Genomic DNA, 14711 nt, shown 5'->3' on the forward strand with positions numbered 1-14711 from the left:
CATTTTTTTGCATTTGCCGTTGTGATCTCAAAAGCCTCTTGCATCTGTTCTTTCCACCTTCTCATATACTCCTGATGATCAGCAGTCCCAGCCTCTGGTGTCAAGCCAAATAATAAGTCCACAGGTAATCTCGGTGATCTTCCAAACAGGAGGTAGAAGGGGGAGAAACCTGTGACTTCACATCGAGTGCTGTTGTATGCGTAGATAAGCTTGGGCAATGACTCTCTCCAATCTGACTTCTGCCTCTCTGTGAGCGTTCTCAGCATTTGCAGTAGTGTTCTGTTCAGGCGCTCCACCTGCCCATTACCTTGTGGGTGGTACGGTGTTGTTCTTGAGCCCATCACACCACAGTTCTTCTTCAGCTGTGCAAACAACTGGTTTTCGAATTCGCCTCCCTGATCATGATGGATCCTCAGGGGGAACCCAAACTTCAACGCATAATCATTAAAAATCTTATCAGCTACAGTTTTGGCAGATTTCGATGTGGTGGGGTAGGCTTGTGCAAAGCGTGTGTAATGATCTATGATTACCAATATGTATTCATATCCACCTTTACACTTGTCTAGATGCAGAAAGTCAATAGATACAAGCTCGAATGGCTGAGTGGTGAGAATCGGTGTGAGTGGAGCTCTTGTTTCTCGACAGGGTTTTTTTCTGTTTAAGGCAGGTACAGTTTTGAGTGACATAGTGTTCAATCTCTCTCTGCATGTGTGGCCAGAAGAAGCGATCCCGAACAAGTGATGTTGTGCGTTCCACACCTTGGTGTCCCATATCATTGTGGAGCTGTCTCATAACTGTTGACTTGTATATTTCAGGGAGAACAAGTTGTGTCCTGGTTGCAGTCTTTCTATGAAGTATCCCATCTCCATCAAAGCTGAGTTTCTCCCAGTCTCGGAGGAGACACCTGCTCCCTGCACCGAATGACTTTAACTGCTTTCCTACAGGTCTTTCATTTGACTGTTTACAGGCGATGATGGGGCCAATATCTTTATCATCTTTTTGAGCTTGACAGAGAGCTGCTCTTGAAAGGGGCGTAATCATGTCTTCATCCGTTTCCGCACAACCAGTAGCCATAATGGACCAAACAGAGTGTGAACCACTCATTTCCACAGCTTGTACTGTAGTTTGCACAGAAGGGGAGGACATTTCCTCTGAACATTCTTCAATCATTGTTTGTATGTCACAGGGCATTCTTGAAAGGCCATCAGCATCACAGTTCTCTCTGCCCGGGCGATATTTTATTGTTATGTCGAAGTCTGCTAATTCAGCAACCCACCTCTGTCCTGTTGCGTTCAGCTTGGCCGTCGATAACACGTAGGTTAGTAGGTTGTTGTCCGTGTATACAGTGCAAGATGAGCTGATTAGGTAGTCTCGGAAACGCTCTGTAACGGCCCACTTCAAAGCCAGAAATTCAAGTTTCCCTGAATGCAGATGGTAGTTTTTTTCTGCTTTGGTCATTGTGCGAGATGCATAGGCTATTACACAAAGCTTCCCCTCCTGCTCTTGATATAGCACTGCACCCAGGCCTTGCTGTGAAGCGTCTGTGTGTAGGATGAACGATTTGTTGAAGTCTGGAAACCCAAGTATTGGCGGCTCAACCAGACAGTCAATCAATCCCTCCAATATGTGTTGATGTTTTTCAGTCCATGTGATTGGCTTGTGTGATGGTGTCCCTTTAAACTTTCCTTTCACTCTTTTTGTCCTGGTGTTCCGGTCCTTCTGCTTATCTGGGCCAGGGTCTAATTCCATTAGGGCGTAAAGAGGGTTGGTGATGCGGGAGAAGTCCCTAATATACTGTCTGTAATAACTCAGTAGCCCCATGACTGCTGTCAATTCTCCCACAGTCCGTGGCCTCTTCTCCTTTAAAGCCCTAACAGCCGCAGTATCAGCTGGATCCATCTTACTGCCCTCAGCAGACACAATGCGCCCCAAGTAGCGGACCTCACGCTTGAACACTTCACACTTACTTGGTTTTAACTTTATCCCGTGCTGCCGTAGCCGCTGTAGCACTGTCCTCACATTTTCAACGTGATCCTCGAAGGTTCTACTGAAGACCAGAGTGTCGTCTAAATATGGGATACAGATCTCATCCCTCAGCCCCTCCAAGCATTCTTCCATACAGCGCTGAAAGGCGGCTGGAGCATTCATTAGGCCAAAGGGGATTCTGATCCACTCATAGAGACCCCATGGTGTGACGAAAGCGGTTATGGGTCTGCTCTCCTTCGCCATAAAGCCCTGATGGTACGCTTTCCCTTGATCCAAAAGAGAGAACCACGAGTTTCCTCCCAGGCCATCCATTATATCTTGCACTCTGGGGATAGGTTGGCGGTCAGGGAGGGTCTTTCTGTTCACTTCACGAAAGTCTATACACAGTCGGAGACTCCCATCCTTTTTTCGAACGCACACGACTGGTGATGCGTACGGTGAGTTAGACTTCTCCACCCAACCCTGAGTGATGAGGTCATTCAAGTAGTCCTTCATTTCACGATAAAGTGGCTTAGGCACAGAGAGGTATGCTTTTGCGACAGGCTCGGTGTCTTTCAGGGAGATGCTGAGTTGAAGTTTTTCTATACAACCGATATCATCCTCTGTTCTTGAAAAGGAGGCACACTCCTCTCGTAACATCTTATTAACTACCTCACGTTCTGGCTCACTGAGGTGGCCCAGATCCACAGGTGGATCCCAAACATTGCCTGTAGTCTGATCCTTTTCAGCTCTGATGTGATTTGTTGTAGCTGAAGGTGGAGGGCGGGACCCCTCTAGTATGGAGGCAGGGTAGACTGCTTGGACCTGCTGGACAGTCCCCATTACAGTTTTCCCTGCTAACATCATGTCATGATCTGTAATGTTCTGCACGCTTACAGTAATAGAGGGTTTTTTGCTGCCCTTATTCACTTTTACAAGCATGTCACATAGTTCGAGTCCTTCTGTCCAGCGGGGGTTCACATCCGGCTCAAAGAGAAATATGTTGTCTTCATGAGGGGAATCCATATTTACATGACACTCAACTCTGACTGATGTGCGTTTTGGTATGTTAATCCTCTCCCTTTTTGTCTTAACTATATACTCATCCCCTGGGGTGGTGCTAACTTGCTCTACAACTGCAGTTACCTGCTTTACAAAAGCCGCTGCTCGACCTGGAAAGGCTGCTCTTACTGTTCTACTTAACCCTTCCCTGTCAGTAGTGTTTGACTGTTTCAGTTCACTGTCTATAATAATCCTAATCACATTAGACCCAATGATAGGTTGAACAAGCTTACCACCCTTCATTACAAGTGTGGGGACAATAACTTCTGTGTTGGATGCAGCCCCTGAAGCTAACCTAAAAGTTACCTCGACCCAACCTGTGTATGGCATACTCTCCCCATTTGCTGCCTGTATGTCAAAAGTCTGTGTTATATCCAGAATTTCTGTTATGTCTCTTAATCTTGTGTCTGGCAGGTGCGTTTCTTTCCATCGCTCATCAATTATGGTCACTTGGGAGCCTGAGTCCCACAAAGCCTGAACACTTTGGCCTTGGATGAAGCAATCAACCATGTGCTTTCCCCCTACCAATGGCGCCCTTTTAGCCCTTTTGTCCTTCTTCGGAGTGGTGTTTGTAGTCATACATGCGAGTGCTTGACATTCTCTTTTGTGTGCTGTACAATTATCAACTTGACATGGCATTGAACAGTAAAGCATTTCCTTACAGGATACACATTGCTTCAGAATTAGTCCTTTACCCCCCTGTCCCGAATTCACACATTGCTGGGACATTGCTGCGTTACTGGTCACTCCCTCTCCCGTGCAAGTGACCTTCCCCCATTTAAAGACTCATCTCCAAACTGTCTCTGTCCCCTTGCTCGACAACCAGCCAGAAAGTGCTCGCTACTGCCACACCTGTAACAGTGCATGCAATAATCTTCGGCTCCACTCTGTTGACAACCAAAACATTTTCTCCTTTGACCACGATTTGATGGGGGGAAGCTGGGCTGTGGGGCAAACCTTTGCTGATACTGAGCAGTTCCTCCTCGGTGTCTTGGGCCCACATTAAACCAGTATCCCTGTGCCGGGTCCTGCACCTGCTGACCTGAGAATTATAGTCCTGATGCGCCATCGGCCCCCCCTGCTGGCGGTGGTTGTCTAGGCATGTGCTGGGGCTGTTGCATGGACTCCCTAATGTGAGACACTTCAGCTTTAAGGTCTTTCAACAGAGCCATTTCAGATTTAATTTCCTCAAGCTGGGAGAGAAAAGCTGGGGAAACTTTAGACTTTTGTTGAGTTGGTGGGTTTTCATTCTTTTCAGCAGGAGCATCGCTGGACTGAACTGAATGAATGGTAACAGGTCTTTGTTGTCCTGACAGTTTTTTCTTGTTCTGCCTCTCGGTTTCATAAGCACATGCTGTATTCACTCGTTCAAGCAACAGTTCATCAGAGATGTCAGCTTGCTCCAAATAAGGCTGAAGATCCCGCCTGATGTTGTCATTCTGCAGGCCAGTTAACACAGTGTGAAGAAACATCTTCTGCACCAACCCAGGGTCATATTGGAGACCTGACTCAGATTCCTGCGAAGCGAACAAAATTTTTTGTCTTAGGTCGAAAGTGCGAATAAAGAAGTTCTGTGGGGTTTCTTTGATGCCCTGCACTTCTTAGGTCAACTGCTTATAAAGGTCGGTTGCACTTTTCTCTTGATAATGACATCGCAGTATTCGCCTCAGTGTGGGTAAGGTCAGGTTGGTTTTGCCTTCTAAATAGCTGCGGAGTTGCATGCCTGGGGATATCGCTCTTATGACTGCATCTACTATCTCAAGTTCGGGAAACCCCTTGCTTAAGCCATGTTCAATTTGACGTGCTAAGCTTGGAAAAGTCAGCTTATCTTTCTGACCGGGCTCACCGATTTGACCAGCTATCTTAAAGTCCTTGTGCCATGGGTGAGGTGCAGGACTGTGGACTACACTCTGTGGTGACTGTCTGGGAGGGGTAACGCTTTTAATTACTTTTGTCTCTGGCTTATTGTTCTCCGCCAGCTGGACGAGAGAGGACCTGACGCAATCTGCGTGCCGGACTTGAGGAGCGCTACAGACTTCGCTCTTCGCGCCACCAAGTCAGCAGCACAGGCCATTGGACGGAGCATGGCCTCGCTCACCGTGTCTGAGAGACATCTGTGGCTTACGCTCTCTGACATGACTGAGTCAGAACGCACCGCGTTCCTCGGCGCGCCGCTTTCCCCTGCCGGCCTCTTCGGAACCTCGGTCAAAGATTTCACCGATAGGTTCGCTGAGGTGCAGAAAGCGACCCAGGCCATGAAGCACTTCCTCCCGAAGCGCTCCGGTTCTGCAGCAGGCCGTGCGAAACCGTCTGCTCAGAGCTCACAGCCTAAGCCTCCGCCCGCCGCCTCCTCTTCTCAACGCCGCCAAACCCACAGCTCGAGACCGCGCTCTCGCTCATCCGGCCGCCGCCCCGCCCCGCGTGGCCCGCGGCAGAAGATTGCGTTGAAGCCAGAGGCCCCGAAATCGTCCTAGCACGCCTAGGAAAGCGACGGTGTCCAAGTCCCGCTGCGGCCGGACTTCCACCAAAGCTTGCCGCTCGTCCAGTTCCAGGAAATGTGACTGGTCCAGCGTATTTAGCAGCCAACAAGCCGGTTCCATTACCCGCTTGCCTGCACACAAAAGCCGTTTTTACGGCTACCCAGATAAATCCCTTAAAGAGTGTATTTTCTGGTGTCCCGGCCACGGCCGACGGTGTTTCATGTGTAGAAAAAATGCCCACTACTCAGTGCCCAATCCTACACACAAGCACAGCCCTTCACACAGGGCCCGCGCACATAAAATCGACTCAGATCGATTGCGCTTCAAATGTAGCAAAAGTGCCCACTACCCAGTGCCCACAAACGCTACTTCCCACATGTCTCACGGTCCCTGTAAACACAGGACCAGTATGCATATGCTCTGCTCACGCGAGCAATGCTGTAAAGGTGGTGTATGTGCCCGCTGCTCTGCGCCCACGCCCACACACAGACATGAAACCAGCCCAGCCCTCCTCCTCTCAGCTAAACACTGCGGAGGAGTCGAGCGCGGGCATTCTGCCCGCTGTTATCAGCGCGCCCCCTGCCTCAGATGTCATGAGCGCGACGCTTATGTCACAGCACACAAAAGCCGCTGTATCGCGAGCCGATCAGAGCGTGCTTCGCATCCAGCCCCTAGCTACTCGCGCACCTGCGTGGGAAAAGCTTCCCGGGGTTTCGAGATGGGTGCTGAACATCATAAAAGAAGGCTATTCGCTGCAGTTTCGCCGACGCCCTCGCCGCTTCATGGCGCGCGTCGAGACCACGGTAGAATCGAAAGTAGCTCATCTACTTCGAGCCGAGATTTTGAAACTGTTGAGCAAAGGGGCTATAGAACCCCTATCTCAAGCTCAAAGCGAAGGGGGGCTTTACAGCAGATACTTCCTGGTGCCCAAAAAAGACGGGGGTCTCAGACCCATACTAGATCTGCGGCAGCTGAACAGAGCGCTTATGAAGCGCCAGTTCAGGATGCTCACAACCAGAAAAATCCTCGCGCATGTCCGCCAGGGGGACTGGTTTGTGTCAATAGATCTAAAGGACGCGTATTTTCAAATACAGATAGCGTCACGTCACAGGCGATTTCTAAGATTCGCCTTCGAGGGCCAGGCATATCAGTACACAGTCCTGCCTTTCGGCTTGTCCCTGGCACCCCGTACATTTACGAAGTGCATGGACGCAGCGCCCGCACCCCTCAGATTACGGGGCATACGAGTGCTGAACTATCCGGACGACTGGCTGATTCTAGCCCAATCTCACTCAGAGCTCGTAGAGCACAGGACCATTTTACTCGATCACCTCGAGAATCTCGGTCTCGCAGTGAACTGGGAAAAGAGCTCGCTTTTCCCCAGACAGATTATATCTTTTCTGGGAATAGAGCTGAACTCGCTGCTAATGACAGCACGCCTGTCATCTCAGCGCACATTGGACATTCGGCGCGCAGCCGGCTCGTTCCGCTGCGGCGCGATAGTCCCTCTCAAAGCCTTTCAAAGGATGCTCGGTCTGATGGCCTCAGCATCTTCAGTTCTCCAGTTGGGCCTTCTGCGCATGCGCCCACTGCAGTTCTGGCTCAGAAAGAGAGTACCACACGCAGCGTGGGCCTCCGGTCGGCTTCGCGTCAAGGTCAATCAAGCATGCATTGCAACTTTGAAACCTTGGGAGGCAAAAGACTGGTACCAATCAGGTGTAAGCCTGGGGACTTCCTCGAGAGTGATGGTGGTGTCCACGGACGCATCCACCTCGGGATGGGGAGCGCTGCTCGAGGGCAGACCGCTTTTTGGCCAATGGTCAAAGCAGGAGAAGCTCTTACATATCAACTGCCTCGAAATGTTGGCAGTGAGCAAAGCGCTCACGCGCTTTTGTCCCCTCATAAAGGGACACCACGTGCTAATACGTTCAGACAACGTCTCAGTGGTGTCCTACATAAATCGCCAGGGCGGCCTCAGGTCCCTGACTCTGTACAGGCTAACCAGGCGCCTCCTGATATGGGCCCGCAGCAATCTGCTCTCGCTGAGAGCAGCGCACGTGCCAGGGCTCCTAAATATAGGACCAGACAGACTGTCCAGGAACCAGGTTCCGACAGGAGAATGGTCTTTGCACCCACAGACAGTCCAGCTGCTGTGGAAGAAATTCGGCAGAGCGGAAGTAGACCTGTTCGCGTCTCAAGAAAACGCTCACTGTCCAGAATTTTTCTCGAAGAGCAAGGACGCGCTGACCCACGAGTGGCCTCGCCGTCCTCTCTACGTCTACGCGACGTCTCTATGCCTCAAAATGGTCAGTGTTCTCTAGCTGGTGCACAGCTCGTGGTGTGTCACCCCTGCATTGCGGTGTGACGGAGGTTCTCTCCTTCCTACAGGAGCTGTCGGATAAGGGCAGGTCCCCTTCCACGCTCAAAGTCTATGTAGCGGCCATAGCAGTGTTCTCTTCGACCACGCTCGGCCAGTCTATTGGAAGGAACGATTTAGTCATTCGCTTCCTTCGAGGAGCTAAGAGACTGAATCCTCCCAGACCTCCCACAGTCCCTATATGGGACCTTTCTACGGTACTGGAAGCCATGAAAGGTCATCCATTTGAGCCCTTGCAGAAGATTGATCTTAAACACCTGTCTTTCAAGACGGCGTTTCTTCTGGCTCTCGCTTCAGTGAAGCGCATAGGGGACTTACACGCGCTCTCAGTAAGCGCGACGTGCATGGAATTTGGGCCGAATGACTCTAGAGTTATACTCAAACCTAAGCACGGTTATGTTCCTAAATCCCTCAATACACCGTTCAGAGCACAGGTCATTTCCCTGTCTGCCCTGCCGGTCACTGAAGGAAATATGGACGAAAGCTCCCTTTGCCCAGTCAGGGCGTTAAGAGCTTATGTGTCTCGCTCGTCTGTTTTCAGACAGACGGAGCAGCTCTTTGTTTCGTTCAGCGGGCGTTCTAAGGGACTAGCCGCTTCGAAACAGACCCTATCCAGATGGGTAGTGGACGCAATAGCGCTAGCTTACACAACCAAGGGCATGCAGTGCCCGCTGGGTGTCAAAGCGCACTCCACGAGAAGCATGGCTTCATCGTGGGCATGGTCAAGTGGGATTGCCTTGCAAGATATTTGTATGGCGGCAGGCTGGGCCTCTCCGTCTACATTTATAAGGTTTTACAACCTAGAGGTTCCCGCACTACAGGCCAGACTACTGTCGGTCTAGTATGGCCAAAATCTCATAACTGGCGCTGTCAGTTATGCAGCTATTGAGTATTGCAATCCTTGCTCTATGCTGCTATAAGGAAGATAGTGGCTAACCCCCCTCTCTTCCAGGATTCCCTGTGAGTCCCCTGGGTGATTATGTACTGTATGAACTCCGGGCTGTCGCCCTTGAGTCTATGGTATCAGATCCCAGCACGCACGGCGTTTTACAGTAGGTTCCCCTAGCGTATTCTACGCAGTACGAGAGTATCTCTCGTAAGAGAACGTACTCGGTTACTAACGTAACCTCGGTTCTCTCTAGAGAGAGGAACGAGTACTGCGTATCCTGCCGTGCCTGCACGCGCTCTGGTTGCTTCGACTATGAAAAACCAGAGAAATAATGCCTGCGAGCGGTATTTATAGACCTAAGCCACGCCCGTATCGGCGGGACGTGACGCAGAGGGCGCGAAGCGCCCTCATTGGGTCTGACGTCACTCTAGGTCTCGCGCGATAGGCTTAAGCAGTTGCCAGCAGACCAGCCAATAGGCGCGCGAGCTGCCTCGCCTATGTCTGTATGCTGCCGCAACGCGTTTTACATTAATACAAAATTAAAGGATAATTTTTTGGCTTCAGTATTCTCGTGGAAAAGGATTTTCCCCTAGCGTATTCTACGCAGTACTCGTTCCTCTCTCTAGAGAGAACCGAGGTTACGTTAGTAACCGAGTACGTTTTAAGGCTACATTAGGCCTACATTTTATTAATTCTGCAGTAGCTTTTGTCCAAAGCGATTTACATCACAGGTACATTTAATCAGATTATGCACCGATGCAAAAGAATACCGACATTTACAGACAGTATGGAATACGCCCATTTCAGGCCACTGAAACTGACATTGCTGATTTCTCCTTTACCATGTCATGTAGCCTAATCAATCCTTCCATCACTACAGCGCCTAATATGCAGTCAGAGAAATCGATGCAACATCAGAAAATAGATTATAACAAACCTTAATCTTACCGTGGTCGAGTAAAATCAAGATCACCCAGATCAAATGAAAGAGAATCTTCATTTTCACCACTCTCCCCTTGAAACAACGAATGCCGATTCTAATTCATAAAAGTGTGTGGTGTGGATGCTGTGATAGGCTGCTAAGTGAAACTTGATAGCCTCACGAATGACCTGCTGTTTTCTTAAGTGCAAATGCAAAAAGGCTTTTCGCAGTCTTCCGTTTGTAACCTTTATATACTTTTGTGGCAGTATATTATATTTTTTAAAGAATTTGCAGACCATGTTGAGTTTAAAGGATTGTTTATTACTTTAGTTATTTGAAAAAATTAAACAAGGTAAAGACAAGGCTAAATATCATGTAACATGAGTAGGCTAATATAAAATAAAATAGGCCTACATAGCATGATTCCAGATAAAAATAAAAATAAAACTTTGTCCCACCTGCTGGTAGATGTTGTAACTAATAAGCATTATAACTGTCTGCAATAAGCTTCTGTATTAATGGCTATAGAAAAGTCCATGGAAGATTGTTACCGCAGCAGAATTAAAAAGTAATTGTGACTATTTATCTCACAATTCTGACTTTTGTTCTTGCAATTGCGAGCTAAATACATGTAGTTGCGAGTTATAAAGTCAGAATTGTGTCAAATTAACTCGCAAACAGTGTGGTGGATTTGGCTTGACACTCTGTGTTTGATTAAGTTGACTGATCAGTTAAGTTGACTGGTTGACTGTTGGACTGATCATATTTTGATATCTCATGCCTGTGTCTGCATGGACTAATCATCTGTTGATTGCTCATGCCTGTTTCTTGTTTGAGAGTTCAGTAAAAAAAAAAAAAAAAGGATGCACAGCACTCAGAGTCATATAGTCTCATGGTGTGTAATTATATTTATTACATTGCTCTGCAGCGAGGAGTACTTGTTCTAATGTCGAATGTGGTCTGTTATTTCTTGATAACAGACCGCTGCTAAGTATAACACACCGTTGCCATGAAAAACAGAGCGTTGCTATGGACGCAGAATTATAACCGTAGAGATGGAACGGACTATTTTCTTTAGCGAAAGCAATACAATTGTTTTTAAATCAATAAACTCCTTTTTAAATCAATATTTTGTGTCAAATTATTGATTTATTTGGTAGGTAGCCATGTAATTAGCCGGATAATGTAGAGCGAGGCGGTTGTTATAGCGAATACAACCCCTTCAGGCTGATTCAAGACCCCTCTGCTTCACGTCCTACCCAGCCAACAAACCCATGTGGGGCCCAAAGGGGTTGCACTTGGGCTGATATCTGGGGCCCACCTGAGCTACCCAACCCAGCTAGGGACCCAGCTAATTTTGTCCTCAGTTTCCATGGAGGCCGCACATCGGTTAGCCCAGATGGGTTGATGATGGGCTCTTGATGGGCTCCATATCGGGCCCATATGGGTAACCTATAGCTCCCATTTAGGGCCTACAGGAGTCTGCCCACATGGGTTGATGATGGGACCCAGATAGGTCTTATATAGGGCTCTTATGGGCCACAACAGGTATATATATGGGCTACCATATTTGTCTGTTTGGGTTACCTTATTTTACAGTAAAACCCCTAAATACAAACATTACATGTAATCCACTAAACTACACTAAAATGTTAAAGGTATACAATGAACAGAAACAAGTAGTTCACTTTTAAAGTTACTTTATTAAGCAAGTAGAAGTATCACAAAACAAGAAAAGAAAAAAGTTAAAGCTTTATATATATAAAAGTTATATATGCATATCTGAAAAATTAACTATTTCACAAACAAAACAATAACCGTGCAGCTTCTCACTCCTCTGTTGTCGCTCTCCCAACGGCCCTTTGAAAAGAGAAAATAAATCAATCAACCATTATGCCATTTTTTAAAATCCTTTTCACAGTTCAAACAGATGTGTCAGGTTAGCCTTTTGGTGCCCCACATCAAGTTTATCTAGATAAGGGGTTTGCAAACCTTTCCTGCACTGCACATATTGGAGGCACAAAATGTACATTTTGCCCAACTTTTACCACTTTTGAAGTTAGTGTTGTAGATCATTAAACCGTTATCCTGCCTCATTAGTCTGTCTGAAATCAGCTTTGTGAAGCACCTTAGTGTGTAAACGCTGCCTGCTAAGTCATTGCCTGATAGGGCAGTGAGGCAATGAGTCAACTGCCTACGGTTTCAGATGCAGACTAATGCAGACTAATTCCCTCATCTAATACACCTGATTCATCACATTAGCTCATTAATAGCATTCAACTTACATTCTGCAGCCGAAAACACAAGAAAACATTATCAATAAATTATTAAAATATTTAGACAGTCTCCTGTTTTTCACAACTCATAATAATTATGTTTGTCGGTGTGCTGTGGCAAGCTTTATGCATGCGTTTGAGCGCTGATTACGCTATGAATTTGCATTATCATTTTTGTCTTTTTTAAAGTTTGTATTTCCACATAAAAACAAGCATATCTTAAAACTTTTACCCATCTTGCTCTCCACCACGTGCCCTCGCAGTACGGTTTCCTCCCCTGTCCCTGGCACCGATTAGCCACTTTGACACGGCCTTTTCAGCCTCTCTTCTGGTAATTTGGTTTGTAAGGGCTTTTTTTTTTTTTTAAGCTTCCTGTAAAATACATAAAGAGCATTAGAGTGAGATTAAATTCCATATTTGAGCCTTTGCAACAAAGCAGATATCGATATACAAGAAATACAATAATGGTATCGGATATAATATTCTGTCATACACAGCAAATGTTTAAACGAACAAACATTTTTCAAATTTTCTAATTATTAAAAATTTTCTTATTATAATTATTATAATTAATAATATTTTGAGTAACACTTTAGAATACTGTTCTGTCATTAATGAATAACTACACAGGAAAAACTGAGTAACACACTATTAACATATAACTACTATTAACTAACAAGGAACTCTAATTAATGAAATGATAAGTAATAGCACTCAGTTGAATGTGGTAGTTCACTATTAACTAATCAGTAACTGCTATTTTTTTCATACCTCCCAGATAACTACTAAGAACTACTATATACAGGTTCATAATGTATAATTAATTCTAAAGATCATGGTAACCTAGTAATGACTCAAGTGTTACCAAATCCATCAGAAAGGAATTACTAAATATTTGGGACATTATTCTAAAGTGTAACTATATTGGGTATCTTTTATGCATTTGTTATTTGAACTAAATAAAGAAAGGAAAAAAGAGCACAGGAATCCGAGGGGTGCGGAGATGGTGTTAAAGCTTCTCAGATCTCATAATTCAGTGGATACTATCAGCCTGTCGGGGTTGTATTCGCTATAACAACCGCCTCGCTCTACATTATCCTTTACATAGTGATAAGACACAGATAAACATAAAAGGACACTAGAACACAACAAACAGAAAAAGACAAACACAAAAGACGAAACAACCAATGAATACTCATGAAAGCTCCTGGTGTTGGAAAGGCCTCAATCGACAACAACACTGGGAAAGAAGGAGAGATCAGAGAAGTCAGAGATGAATCATTATAACATCTGCCAGTACTGTATCTTCAATATGCACGCTCAAGCAAGGCCTGCTTTTATTCCATTTTACAAGGCATTCAGACGCACAGTTAAACGTGACCTCTCGCTTGATTTGACCGACTGTTTAAAAGCAAGTGTGAATGAAAGCCAGTAGTGCAGTGGGGTTTTGGTCTGGTGACGCAGTGGGACACATTATTTAGATTCCTCTGAGACAAACTGAATGAAGCACAAGATGAGATTCAGTCCTTCCTCTTTCCTCTCAGTGCCGGGGGCGAAACGCTCAAGAACCTGCTGATGCTTATTTGAAAGAGTTAAACACGACTTACAGTTAATAAGAATAAAATGTGTATTATCTTTTTTTGAAGGCTCCTTTCACAGATGAACAAAATATTTTTCAGTTTTATTAAATCAGTGCAATATCTGTCATTCTCATGTTCTGTTTACTGCATGATTACGACTCGAATAACACAATTTTATGTTTTTATTTAATATATATGATAATATGAAACCATAACCATAATATGAAATATGGTTTTACATGCATTTATCGGACCCACTCCTGCCCATTTCACAGTTTTGGCCACATCTGACCTGAAGAAAGTTGTTCAACCCAGTGGGAACCTACAAAAATTTAGAAGACATTTTATCAGTTATTTTTAGTTATTACGGACCCTCTGAACGGGACATGTTTATGGAAAAACAATATGAGATGGGAGGGAAAAAATAGGCTAAATGAGAACCTCATTATAATGCAGCCGAACAAGAGGGTTTTGTATAGCAAGTGCGCCCTCTCGTGACCAGTGTGCGCCTCTACACTTAGCCTATGAGCAACATTATTTATGCCAATAAAATTTTTCTTACCACTTTAGATTAAAATAGGCATATGTTTACGAAAACAAAGTTTATCAATGAAAAATAAGCTTAATAGTTGAACATGTTTTGTCGGACTAAACAGATCATGACAGGTAATCAGTTTATTCTAAGCTTGCGCACTGCGGTTTCAAAAGTAGTGTAGCCTACAACACGTCATGTGTTTGCTCTTCTTGCATTTACACGACTGTAACCAGCATATGTCCTCAGTATGCTATGTTTCCAGTGAATCTAGCTCGTGTAATCGAACTGATCTAACAGTGAATAGCTGACGTTGTCAATAGGGAAGTGGAATTAAAACAACACAAATGCAGTGCAAATTCAAAGGAAGTAAGACCATGTTAGTTGATATAGCGCTCGAATACCTAAAGTAATGTTACTGTTTGCTAGCCTTGAGCCTACTGTTAATGTATCTTGGCAGCCTTCATCTATAAGAGGCTAAGACTAACTAGCAAGCTTGCTGGCTAACATCTAACATCAAATCATATAGCCTATATTTTGTGGGTCTGTTTTCATATTGTTCAGTTGCACTCGTGTATGTCTTTTGTCTGGTCTCTTTCATTATCCTAACTGATTCTCTCTTGAAGTG

This window comes from Rutilus rutilus (assembly GCF_951802725.1).
Source record: "Rutilus rutilus genome assembly, chromosome: 8".
Classification (NCBI taxonomy): domain Eukaryota; kingdom Metazoa; phylum Chordata; class Actinopteri; order Cypriniformes; family Leuciscidae; genus Rutilus; species Rutilus rutilus.